The 22,177-nt window shown below is 40.3% G+C and overlaps 1 long non-coding RNA gene across 3 annotated transcripts; it reads right to left on the bottom strand.

Annotated features, from left to right (window-relative positions):
- Nucleotides 1–3,425: 3,425 nt before the first annotated feature.
- Nucleotides 3,426–21,261, bottom strand: LOC120573138. Of its 3 annotated transcripts, XR_005641647.1 has the most exons (5): nt 21,110–21,261; nt 20,805–20,854; nt 4,539–4,674; nt 4,227–4,382; nt 3,426–4,002 (listed from the first exon to the last, which is right to left on the bottom strand). It is a non-coding gene; the product is annotated as an uncharacterized LOC120573138 (long non-coding RNA). The 3 variants fall into 3 exon arrangements; XR_005641646.1 differs by having other exon boundaries at nt 4,227–4,674; XR_005641648.1 differs by having other exon boundaries at nt 3,426–3,999; nt 4,227–4,674.
- Between the last annotated feature and the right edge of the window lie 916 nt (nt 21,262–22,177).

Here is a 22,177-nt window from a genome sequence, read left to right as displayed (position 1 = left end):
ATGAATTGTTGGCGTGATTTTATAAATCATATTTTAATGTTCCATATGTGGCACAGTAAATCTAGGATTAACTGTATTTGTGGGCTGATCTCTTAGTGACTACCTTACCTATAGGCCAGTAAGCCTATCATCAGTGGGAATTTATATTTGCTAATAATATGTTGGAATTATGTTAAGGCATTTTTTTTTTTTTTTTTTTAAAGAGGCCCACCTGCAATGACTCTGAGGACCCCCTGTTAAAGATCTCTGCCTTACATTACTTTTACTTTTATACTTTAAGTAGTTTTGAAACCAGTACTTTTACACTTTTACTTAAGTAAAAAGCTTGAGTTGATACTTCAACTTCTACAAAAGTCTTTTCAAACCCTAGTATCTATACTTCTACTTGAGTAATGAATGTGAATACTTTTGACACCTCTGACAGGTTTACAGACACGTCTCTGCTGATTGGGTATCAGCTGTGACACGGCCAATAAACGAGAGGCACACCCACCAAACGAGAGAAAACATATCTCAAAGCTGTTGCACGTTGTTGGTTCAACCAGGAAATCGTAGCAAAACGGTTCACACCGTTTTGAGATTGGACGTGCCCCAGATGTGTGACTGTGATTCACTGTAAAATATTTTGAAAAAATAACATCCGACAAAAATATCCAAACTAATAATATTTTAAAGGTCCCATGACATGGTGCTCTTTGGATGCTTTTATATAGACCTTAGTGGTCCCCTAATACTGTATCTGAAGTCTCTTTTATATAGACCTTAGTGGTCCCCTAATACTCTATCTGAAGTCTCTTTTATATAGACCTTAGTGGTCCCCTAATACTATATCTGAAGTCTCTTTTATATAGACCTTAGTGGTCCCCTAATACTGTATCTGAAGTCTCTTTTATATAGACCTTAGTGGTCCCCTAATACTGTATCTGAAGTCTCTTTTATATAGACCTTAGTGGTCCCCTAATACTCTATCTGAAGTCTCTTTTATATAGACCTTAGTGGTCCCCTAATACTATATCTGAAGTCTCTTTTATATAGGCCTTAGTGGCCCCCTAATACTGTATCTGAAGTCTCTTTTATATAGACCTTAGTGGTCCCCTAATACTGTATCTGAAGTCTCTTTTATATAGACCTTAGTGGTCCCCTAATACTGTATCTGAAGTTTCTTTTATATAGGCCTTAGTGGTCCCCTAATACTCTATCTGAAGTCTCTTTTATATAGACCTTAGTGGTCCCCTAATACTATATCTGAAGTCTCTTTTATATAGGCCTTAGTGGCCCCCTAATACTGTATCTGAAGTCTCTTTTATATAGACCTTAGTGGTCCCCTAATACTGGATCTGAAGTTTCTTTTATATAGGCCTTAGTGGTCCCCTAATACTGTATCTGAAGTCTCTTTTATATAGACCTTAGTAGTCCCCTAATACTGTATCTGAAGTCTCTTTTATATAGACCTTAGTGGTCCCCTAATACTGTATCTGAAGTCTCTTTCCCAAAATTCAGCCTTGGTGCAGAATTCCAGCCACTATAGCCAGTCCCACAATGAGCTTTCCTTAGGATGTGCCATTTCTGTGTCTGTAGCTATTGAGGAGGAGAGAGGGGGGGCAAGGTGGAGGGTGGGGGTGTGGCCTTGACCAACTGCCACTTTGCTCGTTTGAAAGCCATGATGTCTCTCTCTCATGGAGGGCCAAATTCTCTGGGGGGGCAAAGCAGAGAAAGGGGAGGTAACCTTGCTCCTTATGACCTCATAAGGAGCAGATTCCAGATCGGCCCATCTGAGCTTTCATTTTCTCAAAGGCAGAGCAGGATACCCAGGGCTCGGTTTACACCCATCGCCATTTCTAGCCACTGGCGGACCATAGGCAGGCTGGGGGAACTCATATTAATTTAAGGTTAAAAAAACCTCAAAGTGAAATTTTCATGCCATGGGACCTTTAACCATTTGAGCTGGAATTTCCCTTAAATGTGACTTTCAAGGAACACAGTCACAATTTAACAACATTCAAAAGAAAACATTTCAGTTTCTCAACACTATCCTCTATCTATCACTACTATATCATAACTGTTGGGTTAGAGCTCATAATTCTAAGTAGTCTTGTGTCTAGACACTATATTAGTTGTCTTTGTTTACTTTACAAATACCAGTGCTGGATGAAAAATAACTGCAGTCAAAAAATATGTCTCACATTTTTTTTATTGCAAAAAAGGACAAGGAACTGATGCAACCCCCCAGGATTTAGACTGAGAGGGAGAAGCAGCCAGATGCAAGGGTTGTACACAGGTTAAAAGAAAAATGTCCCTCCTTCCCTCCCCTTCTAGGAGAGAAAGAAAAAAAACACTCCAATCAACGACGGACCACTCTTCCATGACATCCAACCCTAGGATACTGGAGACAACGGTTAGAACCTGACTCTAAGGAGATATTTTATTATACTGTATGTTCCCTAATACAAATCTTTTATTGTAAGTGTTTGTGTTTCTCCATGATGCATTAATGCATTAATGACATGAGTGATTCTCCTGATAAAACATAGCAGAGTGCATCACCATCACACGTTTACCAATAATATTTTTTTTTTTAAAAGTACGATTTATAGCTACACAAATTAACGGAAACATCTTTTACATGATTTTTATGGATGCACAATTCAACCTGATATATCAGGTATGAAACCTGCCTCCTTTTTTTTTTTAAGATAATTTTTTGGGGCATTTTAGGCCTTTATTTGTATAGGACAGCTAAAGACATGAAGGTGGAGAGAGATGGGGAATGACATGCAGCAAAGGGCCGTAGGTCAGAGTCGAACTCGTGGCCGCGGAGTAAACCTCTATATATGGGTGCACTCTACCAGGTGAGGTACCCAGGCGCCCGAAACCTGCCATTTTGATTAGAATTTAAAATTAGTTCTTTGGTTGTCAATATAAAGTTTTACATGCCAAAGGCTTTGCTGGGGATCGAAAATATTAAGTTTATGGATGTGCCTTAAGGGAGCTTTTGCTAAATTTGACATTGTTTTACACATTAGTGTAGTATCTCTCTCTCTCTCTCTCTCTCTCTCTCTCTCTCTCTCTCTCTCGATAGATAGATAGATAGATAGATAGATAGATAGATAGATAGATAGATAGATAGATAGATAGATAGATAGATAGATAGATAGATAGATAGATAGATACACTGTACAAACACAAATACTAGTTCTATGTGGAATTATTTTAACTACAAAGTGGTGGAAATTAGGGGGGAAAGCACAACAGAGCCATTGAGTCCAGTTGGAATCAGAAGTATTTTTAAAACAGTCCATTGGACACACACACACACACACACACACACACACACACACACACACACACACACACACACACACACACACACACACACACACACACACACACACACACACACACACACACACACACACACACACACACACACAATAGCTGCAGGATAAAACAGGAGATTATGAATTTCGTATGTTCAAATTAATCCCAAACTCATACACACACAACATGTATCCACTGGGTTGTTAGAATAGCATTAATAATCAAAATTGTAATGTTTAACATTGGACCAAACCTTTTGTTGCATATTAAATACTGCATTCATGAATATCAATTAAAGGCAGACATGATAAAAGCACTAATTTGTTTATCTGTCTGTGGTGTGCTGCAATATCCTGGGACTTCACAATAATTCATGAGGGGTTCTGTCTAATCCATTTTGAGCAAAACACCATATGCCAATGAGTGCACACATACGCAGGGCACCGGGGCCTGCGAGCCAGCCCACGTCTAGACTCTATGGATTTGTGTTGATTTCTTCTCTACTCACGGCTCAAGGACTTGGTTCTCTGTGACTCTGCATGGCCTGGCGATTCCTGCTGCACACTGCGTTCCCACTGAAGGCCGTGCTGTCTCAGCTTTCTGTCCCGCAATCTGCAAATGCTGCCCTTGCCCTCTCGACCTCCCAGAGCTCAACCTGTCAACCCACACCCCCCCAGAACCCTGCTGCATGGAAATGGAAGAGAAAAAAAAAGAAAGAAAGAGAGATTAAGAAAAAAATGAGGGAGGCAGGAATGGGCTGTGGAGCAAAAGACAGAAAACAATTTAAAGCGGCAAGAATGGGAAAAGCCAAAGCGCTCGAGATTGAAAGGCCTCTTCTTCTAATTTACACCGTATTCATCACTGCAGAGGGCAGACGCTCTCATATCGCGTTCCGTTCACTTCCTCACCCGTGGCTGCAGGTCAAAGGAAAAGGCAATTTCCCCTCAGCCCATGTACAAGCTGCTCCATTCCTCATGGATAAACTGTACTTTTGAAACGCGTAGAAGTGAGGGCATTCATCACCAAGCCAGGTCTCCCCTCCTCCTTCTCCTCCTCCTCCTCCTCTGCAGGAAAAGCAAAAAGAAGCAAACACATCTGATTAATAACTTTCTCCTTGTCCAGCTAAAGCCCGCTCGGCAGGGCCTCTGTCAGTCAGGAGGGGCAGTGTTGGGCATACTGCCCACCTAATTCGCTTACTGAGCACTGGGCAGTGTGCCCACCTACTGAAGACGCAGAGCAGACTGTCTCAGGCTGTCAGACTTTTCATCTTGGAGATCCACCATGCTGGGCCTGCCAATGAAGACACCAGGAGTCTGTTACAAATCCACTCTGCAGTTGACTCCCACACATCTTCAGCTGGGAAAAGAGAAGAAATAAAAGGCAAAGGAAAGTCAACAGAAACTACTGCTAGGCTTTAAACAGATGTCAGTACAGACGGATATACTTGTAATTATGAAGGCAAATGTGGATGCAGAGTGTGCTGTGTCACTTCATTAAGCTATTAATGTATAGAAAAACTGGTGTTAAAAAAAAAATTCAATGAAAAAGGTGGCAGTAGCAAGACACAGAAGCAAAAATAAACACACACAAGTGCAAACACGAATACAGACATTTTTCTCTCTCCTATCTCATCAAATTTCCATCTCCTGCTCACACACTGAATTCCTCTTTAAAACATCACATCTACTTCAGAGAGATGGAGAGAAGAGAGACAGAGCGAGAGAGAGGGCTGGAAGTAGATGGATGATGATTATTCAAGCACGCTCTCTCTTCTTTCTCCTCTCTCCATTGATCCCGTCCCATCAGAGAGGCTATAAATATTAATAAGAGGGCTTTGTTTTAGCAACCTGTGTGAAGATCAGAGCACAGAACAATAGAAGTATCTGGACATGTATTTTTTTTTTCTTTTTCTTTTTTTTTCTAGCAGACAGGCAGGCAACCTGCAGAGTGTCCTTGGGGGAGGGGAGCCTGGGGGAGCCCAGCCCTCAGCCCAGCGCCTCGGGCTCACTGCGTTCAAGTCAAGGGCAGTGCAAGGGGAACTACTAATGTGGGAGACCTAAGTCTGGTTCAGAATCAGCCTTTCACAGGCTGAGTCGTGGTGCATTAAATTGTGGACAAATTATTCATTATAGTGTGTAGAAGATACAAAACATTTGTTTTTATATTTGTGTCCAATGTTTTTTAGGTATTTCCACACAATAACAAAAGCAGTTTTACCACAACAACAAATGGAACAGACATTTCATTATTTCTCTCGTTCCCACTTTCCTCTCTGAACCTAAATGCAATTATTTAAAAGGGTCAGTTCACCAAAATCACACCAAAAAAAACCAAAACACATTCTCTCGCTTACTGCTAATAATATCGAGCAATGCAGATGGTTTTAATTTAAAAGGAATAGTTCAACATTTTGGGAAACGCATTTTTTGCAGGAAAATTAGATGAGATGATTGATACAACTCTAATGTTCAGTATAAGGCAACAATCAGCAGAAAATCACACACACCACCGGAAAGCAAATAAGCATATTTCCAAAAATGTTGACCAATTCTTTTAAAGGTTGTTTCAGTTTAATGCCAGTTAGATAGTATTTCCTAAAAAAATGTCATGCTTCAATCATTAATTCATAGATAGATAGATAGATAGATAGATAGATAGATAGATAGATAGATAGATAGATAGATTTTTTTTTTTTGGGGGGGGGGGGAAACTTGTTTTTTAGTCTTTAGTTCTTAGTTTCTAATACAGTACAGGCCAAAAGTTTGGACACACCTTCTCATTCAATGCGTTTTCTTTATTTTCATGACTATTTACATTGTAGATTCTCACTGAAGGCATCAAAACTATGAATGAACACATATGGAATTATGTACTTAACAAAAAAGTGTGAAATAACTGAAAACATGTCTTATATTTTAGATTCCTCAAAGTAGACACCCTTTGCTTAATTAGTGGAATTTTGTCCCTTATTAATGGGGTTGGGACCATCAGTTGTGTTGTGCAGAAGTCAGGTTGATACACAGCCGACAGCCCTATTGGACAACTGTTAGAATTCATATTATGGCAAGAACCAATCAGCTAAGTAAAGAGAAATGAGTGGCCATCATTACTTTAAACAAATGAAGGTCAGTCAGTCCGGAAAATTGCGAAAAATTTGAATGTGTCCCCAAGTGCAGTCGCAAAAACCATCAAGGCTAACACAAAACTCGGCTCACATGAGGACCGCCCCGGAAAGGAAGACCAAGAGTCACCTCTGCTGCTGAGGATAAGTTCATCCGAGTCACCAGCCTCAGAAATCGCAAGTTAACAGCCGCTCAGATTAGAGACCAGATGAATGCCACACAGAGTTCTAGCAGCAGACACATCTCTAGAACAACTGTTAAGAGGAGACTGCACGAATCAGGCCTTCATGGTCAAGTAGCTGCTAGGAAACCACTGCTAAGGAGAGGCAACAAGCAGAAGAGATTTGTTTGGGCCAAACAAACACAAGGAATGGACATTAGACCAGTGGAAATCTGTGCTTTGGTCTGATGAGTCCAAATTTGAGATCTTTGGTTCCAACCGCCGTGTCTTTGTGCAACGCAGAAAAGGTGAACGGATGGATTCTACATACCTGGTTCCCACCGTGGAGCATGGAGGAGGAGGTGTGATGGTGTGGGGGGGCTTTGCTGGTGACACTGTTGGGGATTTATTCAAAATTGAAGGCATACTGAACCAGCATGGCTACCACAGCATCCTGCAGCGACATGCCATCCCATCCGGTTTGCGTTTAGTTGGACCATCATTTATTTTTCAACAGGACAATGACCCCAAACACACCTCCAGGCTGTGTAAGGGCTATTTGACCAAGAAGGAGAGTGATGGAGTGCTGTGCCAGATGACCTGGACTCCACAGTCACCGGACCTGAACCCAATCGAGATGGTTTGGGGTGAGCTGGACCGCAGAGTGAAGGCAAAAGGGCCAACAAGTGCTAAGCATCTCTGTGAACTCCTTCAAGACTGTTGGAAAACCATTTCAGGTGACTACCTCTTGAAGCTCATCAAGAGAATGCCAAGAGTGTGCAAAGCAGTAATCCGAGCAAAGGGTGGCTACTTTGAAGAAACTAGAATATAAGACATGTTTTCAGTTATTTCACACTTTTTTGTTAAGTACATAATTCCATATGTGTTTATTCATAGTTTTGATGCTGTAGTGGAAGTTTCCTTTGCAGCAGGGGGGGAAGTTTTCAGAGTTTAGTAAAATGAAAGAAATAAGACAGTCTGAGACTAGAACCAAGTTGGGTTTTTGTATTTTATTAACCAAAGTACAGTACAGCCCAAAAGTTTGGACACACCTTCTCATTCAATGTGTTTCTTTATTTTCATGACTATTTACATTGTAGATTCTCACTGAAGGCATCTAAACGATGAATGAACACATATGGAATTATGTACTTAACAAAAAAGTGTGAAATAACTGAAAACATGTCTTATATTTTAGATTCTTCAAAGTAGCCACCCTTTGCTTTTTTTGATAACTCTGCAAACCCTTGGTGTTCTCTCAATGAGCTTCATGAGGTAGTCACCTGAAATGGTTTTCACTTCACAGGTGTGCTTTGTCAGGGTTAATTAGTGGAATTGTTTCCCTTATTAATAAAAAAGCAAAGGGTGGCTACTTTGAAGAATCTAAAATATAAGACATGTTTTAAGTTATTTCACACTTTTTTGTAAAGTACATAATTCCATATGTGTTCATTCATAGTTTTGATGCCTTCAGTGAGAATCTACAATGTAAATAGTCATGAAAATAAAAAGGAAACGCATTGAATGAGAAGGTGTGTCCAAACTTTTGGCCTGTACTGTATATATTTGCAAATAGGAGGAACATGATTTCACAAAAGGCCGCAGCCCAGTGTGGAGTCAGTTTCTCAAATGAGTGAACAAGAACACTAGGCTTATATTCATGTTCAGAGTGACAGCACTCACGCACTTGGATTATTATGACGCTACAATTCTTACAGGCAATCTGATACACATGAAGACAATCAGAGAAATACAAGAGACATCTCGGAGCCATTTCGCCTCCTCCTCCCTGTACGACTTTCACCCCCCCAGTTACATCTTAACTGGCATGGGAAAACTAGAGAGTTTTTAGGGTGACCTTGTAGCCCCTATCTGTTCAGACAAACAGTGCTCACGTTATGTTTGAGACTGGACGTCTCAGCAGTTAAGCAGAAACTGAGATAAACTCTTTCAATAATGTGAGAGAATTAAAGTAGAAATAAAAACATAAAAATATAAGGAATTATGCTTAAATGTAATTTTTCCCATTACATTCCACCCTTTTGATTACAACCTAATCACAATACACAAATTACTTTAATGATTATATCTATTTTTTGCCAATAGCGTCTTCCATGTTCTTCCATTGTCAGAGGTTCGTCCACTAGTACTTGACAAATCGTCGGAAACAATCTTTACCATTGTTTCGGGTGTGTGTGTGTGTGTGTGTGTGTGTGTGTGTGTGTGTGTGTGTGTGTGTGTGTGTGTGTGTGTGTGTGTGTGTGTGTGTGTGTGTGTCAGCACTACCTTCCTCATCAGTTTTTGGACTCAGTCAAACAGAGGGACAGGTGTTGTTCTCTGTCTGAGGTTTTTTGCTTTTTCTTCGGGCAGTTACATACCCAATGTCCAAAGTCCTTGCAGTACCAACACTGGTCTGGTTTGTAGGGCCCTCATTTTGCCCACGGTACCCGCCTGGGCCTCTCTGGCTCGACCACGTCCTTCGTGGGAGCGGCCTTTTTTGGGTCCGCACTCCATATGTTGCCCACCAGCCTGTTGTAACATGCAGACAAACGCTTCAAACATGGTTTTCTCACGTACTCGTTGGTCTTTCCACCCGATGCAGGTGTGACTGATGTTGTCGGTCCTGTCCGAGAGTTGAGTCTTTGTCCTCTTCGTCCCTCTGTTTCTCCAGCTTGTCTTCCTGATTTTTAGAGAAAGCTCAGAACATGGGCTTTGGTTAGAACTGATGAGAAGGTTATTGGTGTATGTGTGTTTTTGCATTCTTTGCCTGAATCACTACCATATGTTAAAACATTCTTTGTTTTTCCCATTAATTTTCATTCATTCTTCAAATTCCTGTTTCAACATTTTCAATTTGCCCGAATTTAAAGGAAACAAAAAAAAAGAATATTTTGACCAATACGGCAGACACTCCAGATATTCTGAACCACCATTTACCATCTCATCCACCACGGGTCCCATAGGAGTGTGTGACCCGGATCCGCTCGATCCGTTACCCATCCTACTTACAATCGTCACTGTAAGGCCAGGTTTCTATCTTCCTACTTACAATTGTCACTGTAAGGCCAGGTTTCTATCTTCCTACTTACAATTGTCACTGTAAGGCCAGGTTTCTATCTTCCTACTTACAATTGTCACTGTAAGGCCAGGTTTCTATCTTCCTACTTACAATTGTCACTGTAAGGCCAGGTTTCTATCTTATTTCGGAAAAACCCACGCACGAAAAACCTAACAGTTTCTGAAAAACCGTTTATTAGATTTACTTCAAAATCTAATTAGATTTGTCCCCCGAAAATCTATAAAACAAAGTCACACCCGTGTGGAGAAATCTGTGGCTTAGAATTACTGCTAGAATGAAGGTTCTAGACATACTGCCAGAATGATCACAAATGTAATTACCCAAATTTAAAGGACCACCCAACATTTATACAAACAACCCCAAAATGGTTGTCCTATTTCAGTTTCCAACATCAGTATTTGTTTCTGGAAGTTTACTATAGCCAATTCAAATTACTCTTAATTCAATTTAAATTAGAGTTTGATCTTACCCTGCTGCTTGAAATTGCTTCCGTCTTAATAGATCAGCATTGGGTCAGTAGAGCCCTCCGTGGTTTCTGATCCTCTCTCTCTGAATGCTTTTTGGGCGAGGTAGAGGCGAAGATCGTTTGATCTCGGATCGCGACTCCTCAGTCAACCACGGAGTCTCTCTTATCTGAGCCCCGCACATGATTCCCATCCTCGTCGCCAGGTTCTGTAGTGGAAGTTTCCTTTGCAACAGGGGGGAAGTTTTCAGAGTTTAGTAAAATGAAACAAATAAGACAGACTGAGACTAGAACCAAGTTGGGTTTTTGTATTTTATTAACCAAAGTATATATTTGCAAATAGGAGCAACATGATTTCACAAAAGGCCGCAGCCCAGTGTGGAGTCAGTTTCTCAAATGAGTGAACAAGAACACTAGGCTTATATTCATGTTCAGAGTGACAGCACACACGCACTTGGATTATTATGACGCTACAATTTTGACAGGCAATCTGATACACATGAAGACAATCAGAGAAATACAAGAGACATCTCGGAGCCATTTCGCCTCCTCCTCCCTGTACGACTTTCACCCCCCCAGTTACATCTTAACTGGCATGGGAAAACTAGAGAGTTTTTAGGGTGACCTTGTAGCCCCTATCTGTTCAGACAAACAGTGCTCACGTTATGTTTGAGACTGGACGTCTCAGCAGTTAAGCAGAAACTGAGATAAACTGTCTTTCAATAATGTGAGAGAATACAAGAAAGAGAGAAAAACATAAAAATATAAAAGGAATTATGCTTAAATGTAATTTTTCCCATTACAATGCCTTCAGTGAGAATCTACAATGTAAATAGTCATGAAAATAAAGAAATCTCATTGAATGAGAAGGTGTGTCCAAACTTTTGGCCTGTACTGTATATCTTAATGTCAGGCATTGAATGCTTATTTCTGTCTTGAGTGTAAAACACCAGGGACAACAATGGAAAGAAATCAAGTACTTCATCATTATTTTCCTGATATGTTGTGATTTTATAAATATATTAGCCACAAAACCAAAATGTCTCAGAGGCAGATATCTCAGAACCTCAGCAAAGAAAACCAAAACATAGATAGGCTATACCACTAAGGGGTAAGTGACAACAAATGTTTTTATTTGGTTTGGGTGAACTAAATTAACTCAAATAAAGGCGACCATACAAAGATGAAATAAGTCAAACATGATCCTGTTTGACCTCTCCCTCCTATAGTGTCATTTAGTGTGTTAGAATAATATGTGTTTGTGTGTTATGTGACCTCCATTTTCTCATCCTGACCTGACTGATCGTGTGAGCCTGTGGGGTCACGCTGCCTCTGCACTTGGTTAAACGTTTTAATGTTGTACCCGACATCATTGTTGTTCACAAACCCGAGAGAGAGAATCGTCTCTCTGATGGTGGAGACAGTGATGGAGGGTCTGGCCTGCTAAGGTTGCAAAAATAAAAACTAAGACAATGGTTTGACCCAGAACAAAGAGACAGAGGGAGCTGATGCCTGGTGGCAGAATGGCTCCCTATCTGGTTAATGGAGGTTTATGATTTACAGCAGATGTTGGCCAACACCTTTTCAATCTAACAACAATACGTGTGACATGGGGCCCATTTCTAAAAGGGAACCAATCGATGATACAGAATGGTGTGGATTTTATGAGAAGTTGGGCTGGATTGGCTTTGGGGGTATGACTGATGCAAGCCATCCAAGCTGATCCACAGAGCACAGGGGCCGACTGTGGTGTGTGGAGGCTGCGTTAGACATAGCCACAGATTGTGCCTCTCATGTATTACCATTACATTGAAGTCACAAAGCTTGGCATAGGGACAAAGAGGGACACTATTATTTGTGGAACTTTTTCAGTCAAACCTTGAACCCTGTTTTTCCTTTATGGGAAACTATTTGAAAGAGACCAAGTTAAGCATCCAATTTTCTAAAAAAGATATACTGAGCAATCTTTGAAAAACCCAGAAGGTCATCCAACCCGATAATCGGGCGTCGCACAGTCTGGCGAGGTCGGTGACTCGAGTCTGTTCGGTGTGTTCCGTGCCATCGTCAGTCGGAGGAGCCGTCGGCCTTCATTTTGGCCGATTTGACTTGTTGAATCGGAAGGCGGGCAGTCGGACTCAATGACCAATCTGACTGGTGGAGTGCTAACCTGGATATTGCGAACGGGATGAGAGACGAACACCTCTCAAAATCTGACGAAAATCTTTTAAACACTTTTTTTTTTAAAAAGGCACTTTTTGGACCTCAAGCCACAAGCCACTGACCATCTTTGTTTGGATTAAGAACAAATTTGCAAATTAGAAAAAGGGTCAAAATAATTCTTAATTGTGCAACAGACAGAATATTTTTCAATCAGATGGTTTCATTCATTTTTTCATTTAGTGTGTTTGAGGACTACCGTCAGACAGAACAGTGGAAAACCGAATACTTAGCATGACTCAATAGTTTTGTTAATGAGAGGCACAAACTGAAGCTAGATATTGCTGTATAAAGGGGAGTGGGTGTTTGCGGTTATTTCTCAGCACCCCCCTCTGCACAGATCATCATCCAGTTGTTACAGTTGAGAATTGACTGCATTTAGACCCACTTCTTCCTCTTTTCTTGTTTTGGAGGTGACTTCAGTTTGAAGTGGCTCTCCAAAAAGAGAGCTCCAATAACTCCTCTATTGCATGGAACACCACTTACTACTTCTTTTATGGTTTAACTGCAGATTGCATCCAATATAATGTTGCATTAGCACCCTCTACTGTTCATCTTTTGTCTTTGTCTTTGAAGAAAATGTTATGGGTAGCTCTTTATACCGACATTAAGTGCAGTGGTAAAACATCTGAAAGTAAAGGGTTAAATTTAAGGATTTGAGACACCATACCTCTCTTGTAAATGAGCAATCGGAAGGGGGGAGTGTTGACTTCAAGTTCAAAAGGACTAAAAGTGAAGCAACAAAAAGAGTCCTGTGGTGTGTTTGATGTGATTTGATGAATTCTGCCTCTTATAATCTAAAGCAAGTTTGTTTTGTCAGGAAACATAAGCATGACTCGTATGATGAAAGATGATGTATTCATGTTGTTGAAATAAAATGCACTCCCTTGATTTTATATGCAGAGTAAAAAAAACAAAGAGGTGTATGACAATAGCAGTGGGAGGAACCAATCAGGGCTCATTAGAGTCCACATGTTATAAGAGAGAAGAAAACGGAAGCCTTAAATCAACAGCTCAAATTAAAATCAGTGGGGCGTGCTGTTGATGGTGAACCTGTCCAGGGGTTTGAGAAATGTTGTGACATGAACGCTGCAATGGCAACGACAAACAAAATAGCATCTTGGTACCAACATTTTTAAGAGCTACACAGAGGAGGAGGAAGAGGAGTGCAGCTCTTACTCTAAAGCAGAGATCTTCAACAGGGGGTCCGGGACCCCTAGGGCAGTGGTTCTCAAAGTGGGGTCCTTGAGGGAGTCAGTTACCACTATCTGAAGGTAGCCATCCATAGCTTTCAAATCAATGTTTAACATTAAAACATGATTTATAAAATCATGTCAACAATTATTATTTTAATTTCTTAGTATTCTATGCACCATACATAAAGTATGTTATAAAGGCTTTAGGCCACCCTCCATGTTATTGTAGGACCAGTTTAATATGCAACTTCATTTTATACAATATATGTTGTAGGGGGTCCCTGATCTGTCTCTTTCAGTTAAGGGGTCCTTGGCTTAAAAAAACGTACCCCTGCTCCAAAGGCAAATAATCACCAGAGCAGAAGGTAAAGAAAGAAATTAGGAGCGCCATGTTCTCCTCTATTGTTGTCGGGTCACAACGAGCCACAGCCAACAGGAGACTGACAATGAAGCAATGTATATACACTTGACTGGTTTGACTATACAAGGTTTTTTTTCTCTCCTCCATCTTAAAGCCCTATTGAGAGAACCAGCAAGGTGTGCGCCTACATATCATTTGCTGCGAGCCACTTGAGAGTGTCCAGTATGACCTGTAAACAGGTTTCTATGCACCCCAGCCAGCGGTGTGCCGGTGTCGCCTGTCAGCAAAGCTGCCGAGCCAAGCGTTGCCCATGTCACGCTCCGATAGCTCAATTTAAATGGAAATTGGATGAACTGCTTGGAAGTGATCCAGCCATCCAGAACAATTAACCCATATTACTGGCAGGCCTTGAAAGCGTAATTTGACTTTGAATGAGAATGGGGAGGAAAGCCTGTGGTATTTAATACTACTGGAAATAAAATCGCCTCAAGTTCAGAAACTGCTATAGGTACCAGAGATTGAATGTCAAACATTGTCTCTAAATCCTTTTTACATATTTAATATGATCTAACAGTAATCCATTATTAAAGTACACGTAAAATGTACTTCACCAAATAGGATTTATATGAATGATAATGTTTATTTTCGCTCCACTATTTCATTTTGAACAATAGTGAAACTAAGCTGGTCAAATGGGAGCCTAACATGCTTATTTACAGAAGTCACTAATACGCTTAATATTGTCTTTCATTTAAATTTAAACAACTACACAAGCAGTGAGGATAAAGCTAGGGTCACTATATATATATATATATATATATATATATATATATATATATATATATATATATATATATATATATATATATATATAAAATTGAAAGACCAAAAATCTTTTTGTCAGTACTTTTCATCTTCCATACCAAGTCTGTGGCATAAACATATAGTTGCAAGTATATTCCTAAAACAGCTGGCCACTGTTTTTGTTTTTTTTGCAAATGTTACCGCAAACGAGTTAACAAAGCACAAAGAGGACTATTTTTAGCTGCGGATGAATACACATTCGGTGCTCTTGTGAAACTATAGCCGCAGGACGGTGTACTGTATTCTAATCTATTCTGTATGTGGGATTGACTCAAAAATAAACTACAGAGGCCATGTTCCTCGTTATTAAGGAACACGTCACCCAGTGCAACAGTGCTCAGTGATGGCTTTTTAATAGTTTCTGGACAACAATGGAGGTCAATGGCACAGAGGAATAAGATATATCAGACTGGCTACTGTCACAGTCTCAGCTTGTCATACGCCTTTCTCTTTAGTGATTTTAAAAAGAGACAACACAAGAATGTGCATTTAAAAGAGTCAACCGTGACCCATCACGACCAATCTATTCAGAATCACAGCTGAAAATAGAAATAAAATATGGCAGAAGTGGAACAGGGCATGATCTTCATATTAAAAGGGCCAGTTCGCCCGAATTATATATATAAAAAATGTATTCTATATTTTATTCACCTCCATTTTATTGGGGTGGCAGCAGATATCTCAGAGACAGATACCTCACAACCTGGCCAGATAAAACCAAACTATCTGTGGGATGAGTTATCACGAGAGATAAGAGAATGTGCTTTTGTGTAGTTTGGGTCTTTTAACTCCACTACGAAGAGAACATAGAGTTACTGGTGAGGACATAAATTGTTCAAGGATTAGACTGTTTTCAGTGCAAATGCTGTTGAATTGAAATTTAAATCATTTTTGAGAGCTGGTTCACATCCCTATCTGTCTGTTCTTAGGAAGAAAATAATTTTGGATCTGCTAAATTTGGGTCTGCATGACCTTTTCCTTCTCATCCCTATCCCTTTACAGTGTTTATTTGTACTGTAGAATGTGGTCAGATTACTTCCAGATGACATGGAATTTGACTTAAAATGTGAGCTAAGATTACACACACATTCACAGCAAATAAAAGACTTGGCCAGACTGGAAACAAAGGATAATTCTTTTTTGCACAAAGCACATCACAATAGTTAAAAAAAAAAAAAAAAAAAAAAAAAAATAAAGGTATTCAGGGTGTGAGAGTTCCCTTGTCCCCCTGTGGTGTTGACAAGAGAGTGTTAGAGGAAAGGCAAAGGGAGAACACAAGAATGGCAAAAGCAGCTGAAATCACGGCACTCTGTATGCAGGGGACTCAAGCGTGTTGGACTTTGGAGTCAGTCAGGTAATGGGTGAAATTGTGTCTGCTGCACAGCTTATAAATCGCAGTGCTGGCAGTATTTATCTATGTCTCAGACAATCCTGCTGGGAGATGGGAACGGTGAAATGAGAATCAACAGCCTGCTTCTCCTCCCCTCAGCTCCCGTCAGGTCATTTCACCCCCACAACCCCTCTCTCGAAGGGAACATGTGAGCAGAAACTGATAAATGTAAAGCAAGTTGAGAGCCGCCTGCCTCTGCCCTTTGCATTTCACCATAATTCCTGAGGTCATTTTAATGTATTTTTGTCCAAACCCAGGGAACTCTCTTGCCGAAATTCCTTGCAAAGATATGCTACGATGAAGTATTCATTCCTCTTTTAAAGCACTTCCTGTCCACCACTACTACATTAAGGGCCATCAACTTTAATCCTCCATCGCATTTTCACATAAACTTTGCATATTTCATCTCCCAAATCAGGGGTGGTGGCAGGTCTGCGCTGTAATAAAAGATGGGACAGGAGCTATTTCTAGTCTCCCATTCTAGACAATCGCCCTTTGGCTTTGTCTCGAACAGTCACACCTTGTTACCCCATCTCCGAAGGATAGAATAGAGGAGACAGACGTGGGCATGTGGAAAAAGGGTGGATGGAGAAAGAGGACAGGAACACAGGGAGGTAACAATAGCACGCAATTTCAGGCTTCATTGTAATTCCGCTCTCATCTCGGTCCCAAGTGACAAGCGGCGAGCCGCCCAGGATTCTAATCATTCCTGTTGTCAGATTGGTACCCCAAGTGAGATTGAGTTGATTGCTTGAACAAATTTGCAAAGTAACGATGCAATTTGTTGCAGAATGCCTTGGGAGGGCTTGGGTCGTCAGATTGGTGGGGTCTGTGGAGAGAAGTTGTTGTCTTCTTAGATAGACTTATTATAGTTATCCTCAATGTTCATCTTAACCAAGGGTGTAACTTTGGGGGCACTATCCAGTTTTTTTTTGTTTTTTTGAAGATTTTTGGGGCATTTTTTCCCTCTATTAGATAGTGACAGTGGATAGACAGGAAAGGTGGGAGAGAGATGGGGGATGACACGCAGCAAAGAGCAGCAGGTCGGACTCGAACCCGTGCTGCTGCAAAGGACTCAGCCTACATGGGGAGAGCTAGAGGTCGCCCCGCACTATCCTGTTTTGATTATTGGGAGGGTTGTGACCCCCCCCATCCCCCCTGTAAATGACGCCTATGATCTTAACACCTGCGTTGGCTCAGTTTGACTGCAGAAACACTGCAGCTACAGAGAGTAAAAGGCATTTTTTGGTACCTTTCTCATATCGGTCTGTTTAATGTAAAGCTACAGCCAGCAGGCAGTTATCTTAGCTTAGTGAGAGGGGAGGGACATCCGGTGCTAGTAGGTGGGTTTTGTCACCTTGGGACAGCCAGGCTAGAGGTTTCCCCCTAATCGGGGCTTAGCGTCACCCAGGATGATTGTGATTGGTTTAAAGAAATACACACAAGCCAGAGCCTTTGTTCCCCTATCCCAGAATAGACAGGTGGTGTAGCCAGACCATACTCCATCACTGACACTGCGCTGTGGAGATAGGTCTGGCAAATAAGCACATTTCTCAAAATGTTTAACTACTCCTTTAAATCTTAAAGGAATAATGGGAGATGGTAACGAGGAAACATTCAAAGTGTTGTATCTGTATCTGTAACACTGTTGGAGTGTTTCATCCTTATTTATAATGAGACATTTTCCACTAACTCCAATCATAGAACAATCATCACACAGTATGAATATGAATTGGCTGTGTGTCATCTCGAGTTTAATGATTACATTTTCCAGTGACATGGTATTGCACCAAATATAAAGACCATTCATTTCCAGCACGACAGTTGCTATTCTTCATAGCAATTACTCTATTATGGAATTTGACACATTTGAATAGAAATTTGACTGATTGGAGGAGGGAGGGAGGGGCCAAAGTGGGCCAGAGAAGTAGATTTGTCTTGGAACAAAAAGGACTTGTTGGTGGCAGACTCAGAGGCCTTTCTATCGCAAACAGGTCTAAGACAAACTCCAAAAAGATTCATTTAGAGGTAACTGGTGGGAAGGTCAATGCGAATAGTTGTCAAACAGGCACATTTTCCATTATCCCAAAAACTGCAACAAAAAGAAACATTTCCTAGCCAAAGTCAGCATATGTTGTTTAAGCGGAACGTGCAGCATCCCAACAAGCAAACATTCTTTTAAATTAGGACGACCTCAAAAGGAGCAGGTAACCAGGAAACCGAGCTTTCACTGTTGCTGAAACATCTTCACACAAATAAATCAAGCATCTTCATACTCCCTTGTTTTCTCCATTTCCTAGTAGGATTTCATAATCATGTTTTGTGCTGTCTCTTTCATTACATATTTTTCTTTTTGTCCTTCTGTATAGCACTTTGTGACTCCTGTGTGAACGAAATAAAGGTTGGGGGTAGACACTGATAAAATATTAAATATTAAAAAAAACACTGGAAATGACTAGTGGTGGAATGTTACTAAGAACATTTAGTCTACTTTACTGTAGTGTTGAACTACATGTACTTTACTTGAATATTTCCATTTTGTGACTTTATACTTCAACTGAGCTGCATTTTAGAGATAAATATTTTGTCTCTGTTTTACCAGCTACATATTACATTACATATTAATGCATCAGTAATCCGTAATATATATATATACATATATAATTTTTCTGCATTTTTTTTCCTGGTGTATAGAGAATGAATGTTTTCCAATTTCTTCATAAGCACTTTTCTCTCAAAGCATTTTTTCCCCAGGTCAGAGGAGTAAGTAGCAATACACACATAATCAGAAATGTATACTCTTTCGCTCTCAAAGTAAGATCCAATGGGTATAAATTAAATAAAGGTTCTTATGGGATATTTACTAATACGATTGTTGAGATCATATGAATAACCCCCTTCCAAAATTCTTGTATTCTGGCACACCCCAGTTCTGGGGTGGGAGTCCTCAGAGTAACTGCAGGGGGGCCACCAAATGATTTTTTTTTTCAAAATTTAAAAATGTCTTAACATGAATCCAACATATTATTAGCAAATATAAATCAGCCTATTTGTGAAAAAAGATTGATAGGCTCACTGGCCTGTAAGAAGGTAGTCACTAAGGCAGCCACCCACAGTTCATCCTAAGCATTCACTGTGCTACATGTACGTTTAACATTAAAATCATACCAACAATTATTATTTTGATAGCTTAGTATTCTATGCACTACAATATATATAAAGACCTTAGGCCGCCCTACACATAAGGCCCGATTTTATATGCAAATCATTTTATACAATATATATAGTAGAGAGTCCCTGCTCCGTCTCTCTTTCAGTTAATCGGTCCTTGGCTTAAAAAACGTTGAAGACCTCTGGTCTAAGTTATGGTTTAGGTGAACATTGTCATGCATCATCCCATGCTGCATGCTACAGGACAGCAGAGGCAGTAAAGACAGTGGCTCCTCTCAGATTGCTGTGGGCACTGAACTGCTACTTAACTGTCCCTGAGCTGCAGGAATGGCTGGAGGACCACTGGGGAAATGATTATCCAGACACCAGTGGGCTGCTGGCTGCTCCCACTGGCAAAGCAATCACTGAGTTATTTGGGGGAGAATGAATTACTGAACATTTTGAGATTAGACCGCTTAATCCCCAAATGAGTTGCTCAGGGCGTTAATAGAGATTGTACATACATTTGTGTCTTGCATGAGTATTGTTTGTGTTTTTTTCTCTATCACCTGTCATTTCATGTTTGTTTTTTTAGTTATAGTTATAGGACTGTGGAAGCAGGAATTGTGTTTTTTAATACTCCCTATAGTGGTAGCATTATCCTCTCCTCTGTAGTTGATCTAACTCCGTGCCTTCACACACGTCCTGTGGCTGTGTTTGATTTGCTGTGGTCCTGACCACAGCACAGCACTGAGTGGTGTCGTCCCCGATTACCAAGAACCTCAGATCTCTGCAGAAGTGGGCACAACTAAACCAAACAAAAGCAGTAGAAACCGGAACGGGTAAGGAGTGTTGAAACAGAGGCTGCAGAGGATATGAGAATCCTTGTTCAAAGAGGTGTATTCTTGCAATCTGAATGAGTCAGAAAAACCTGTGCCCTACAGGGATTCCCATCATCTCTCTCAGACCTTGATACCTTTCATCACGCCTGAGATTGGTGATTAGATTGAAGAGCCCAGCAGAGGAGACACAAGTCCTCTCCTCCACACCGAGAGGAAAAGCAATGTTCCACAAGACTACACATTCATTACTCAAAATAAATCTCCATTTAACAAATGCCATATGCATAATTAGGCTATAGGAATAATTATAACTGTAATTAGTTTCTCCATGGGCCGACCTATGTAAATTGTGATTGACAACCGGCAAAAACAGAGTGCATAAATTCAGTCTTCAGAGATTCACGGGCACACACTTCAACACAATAGCACGCATCTGAATACAGAGGAGACAAAGGGATTCAGGGCCTGTAAACATGCCACCACCGCACATTGATAATCCATGTATACAAGACTGTACACAACCATTGTATGCTTTTGTATAAGGAATAAATATTCAAAGAACACATTATATTACACAGTCTATAAACTCAGTTGCAGGATATTAAGTACACCTACAAACACAGTCTAAAACAACAGTCCTACCTTTATGAAGTTGGTAATCTTCACTTTTAGCTGAAGCTGTTTGTCTCCTCCTATTGATATAAATGAGGTGGGCAGAACATTAGAAACTCAGTATAAATATTAAAAGCTCAGTATAAAACATAAACATAAAGTTAAATAAACACTTCTCTACAACAGTGGTAACAAAGTAAAAAAAACATGATGCATGAATGGAAAATAAAGACTGTGTCCCAACTCCATACTACATACTGTAGGCCTACATACTTTAAAATATACTTCATAGTAGTATATTGTTTTTGCGGTTAATATGTAAGAAATCAACATACTCAACTGTTTTCCTGGACAGGAAATACTGCATTTTGTGCACCGTGCAAAGGCAGTCAAACTGCGCCTTTAGAATGCTCCTGTCCTGTCTGTTAAACAGACATCAAAACTTTCTTTAGTCTTCTCAGGTCTTCCTGGAACTTGTTTCATCACCATCAACGATTAGTTGGTTTCCACCATACATCCATGGTTTCCACCTGTGAGCGGCTCCTCCTTTCCTTTGTGCATTGCATTGTGGGATAATAGTGTCCATCAACAGCAGGCTTGGTTTTTTTAGTATCGATACTGACTGTTTCGATTGTACATTTTAGGCAACACGCTACATACTTAAAAACTGCTTAGAATTAGTAGGCCTAGCCTATATAGCGTAGCTTTCAGCCACACTAGTAGCTCTTGGAGGCACAGCGGTGCTCTGACGCTAGCATGCTAACATGCACACAATGACAAAACATGCTGTTGTTTAGCAGGTTAAATGTCTACCAGCTTTACCATCTTAGTTTTAGGTGTTAGCTACTAACATTTGCTATTCAGTCTCTCCAGAAAAACGCGATTATGCGATCGCATAATTCAATGCATAATCAGCCAAAGTCCGCATATTTATGCGGGGGCCGCATTTTTTCAAATACGTCGCACTTTCGCCGCATAAATTGCCGATTTCCGCACAAAATATGCGGGGCTTGCATGATTTCATAATCCCCGCATTTTCGTTGCAAAAAAGTCACATTTTTGCAGAAAGTTGAAAATGTTGCGTTTACTCATTGACATATAGCTATACACACAAGAGCAGCCATTTTCCCCTGTTGCCATGGGAACATTATGAAGTGACGTAATTACGCGACGTGAACTTCATCGAAAAGCAGGTGTTGGAGGTTGAATTTGTACTTTGAGTTTAAGTGCTCCTGCTTTGTGAAAGTCTGTCTCTTTTGTATCTTTTATTTCCCTCTGTTTAGACTATTACTTTTACTTTCATATTATTTGTATATATTTTTGTATGTTGTTTACGTATTGTGATGACTGAATATCTGTAAACTATTTTTTGAAATAAAGTATTAAAAAAAAGCAGGGTTGTT

The sequence above is a fragment of the Perca fluviatilis genome, chromosome 2, assembly GCF_010015445.1.
Source record: "Perca fluviatilis chromosome 2, GENO_Pfluv_1.0, whole genome shotgun sequence".
In the NCBI taxonomy this organism is placed as follows: domain Eukaryota; kingdom Metazoa; phylum Chordata; class Actinopteri; order Perciformes; family Percidae; genus Perca; species Perca fluviatilis.
The sequence above is the reverse complement of the archived record's forward strand: the minus strand, read 5'-3'. Positions and strand labels throughout refer to the sequence as shown.